Source organism: Saccopteryx leptura, chromosome X (genome assembly GCF_036850995.1).
Source record: "Saccopteryx leptura isolate mSacLep1 chromosome X, mSacLep1_pri_phased_curated, whole genome shotgun sequence".
Taxonomy (NCBI): Eukaryota; Metazoa; Chordata; class Mammalia; order Chiroptera; family Emballonuridae; genus Saccopteryx; species Saccopteryx leptura.
In genome coordinates, this window is record NC_089516.1 from 120,969,235 (window position 1) to 120,970,072 (window position 838).

General features: G+C 41.6%; 1 non-coding gene across 1 annotated transcript; it reads left to right on the forward strand.

Moving 5' to 3' along the window:
• The first annotated feature begins 509 nt into the window (after window positions 1-509).
• Window positions 510-585, forward strand: TRNAP-AGG (transfer RNA proline (anticodon AGG)). Its single transcript has one exon. It is a non-coding gene; the product is annotated as a tRNA-Pro (tRNA).
• Window positions 586-838: the final 253 nt, after the last annotated feature.

Genomic DNA, 838 nt, shown 5'->3' on the forward strand with positions numbered 1-838 from the left:
AACTTGTCTATGGAAGAACATCTTCATCGATATGTCTGATAGAGTTCATAACCAAAAACTTTTAAAAAACATATAAAACTCATCAGGAAAAAAACAATCCAGTAAAAAAATAAACAAAGGACCTGAATAGACAATGACATACAGATGGCCAATAAGCATATGAAACAATTCTGTATGTCTCAAATTATCAGAGCAGTGTTAATTAAAATCAAAAAGGTTTGGACAATGTTAGTGTTCAATGTGAAAAACCTATTTATTCATTTTAAAGAACAATGAAAGCTTTAGTTCCATTTTCAATAATATATCTTTGCAAATAGGTATTTCCTGTTTTCATTCTAACAATCAATAAGTTCATCTTTGGCTATTTTAATATACTTTACAAAATACATTTTTATTTTTATTTTTTTATTTTTTGTTAAATTTATTTTTTTAATTTTAATTTTAAATTATTTTATATTTTATTTATTCATTTCTAGAGAGAGAAAGAGAGAGCAAGAGAGAAGGGGGAGGCCCTGGCCGGTTGGCTCAGCGGTAGAGCGTCGGCCTAGGGTGCGGAGGACCCGGGTTCGATTCCCGGCCAGGGCACACAAGAGAAGAGCCCATTTGCTTCTCCACCCCTCCGCCGCGCTTTCCTCTCTGTCTCTCTCTTCCCCTCCCGCAGCCAAGGCTCCATTGGAGCAAAGATGGCCCGGGCGCTGGGGATGGCTCTGTGGCCTCTGCCTCAGGCGCTAGAGTAGCTCTGGTCACAACATGGCGATGCCCAGGATGGGCAGAGCATCGCCCCCTGGTGGGCAGAGCGTCGCCCCTGGTGGGCGTGCCGGGTGGATCCCGGTCGGGC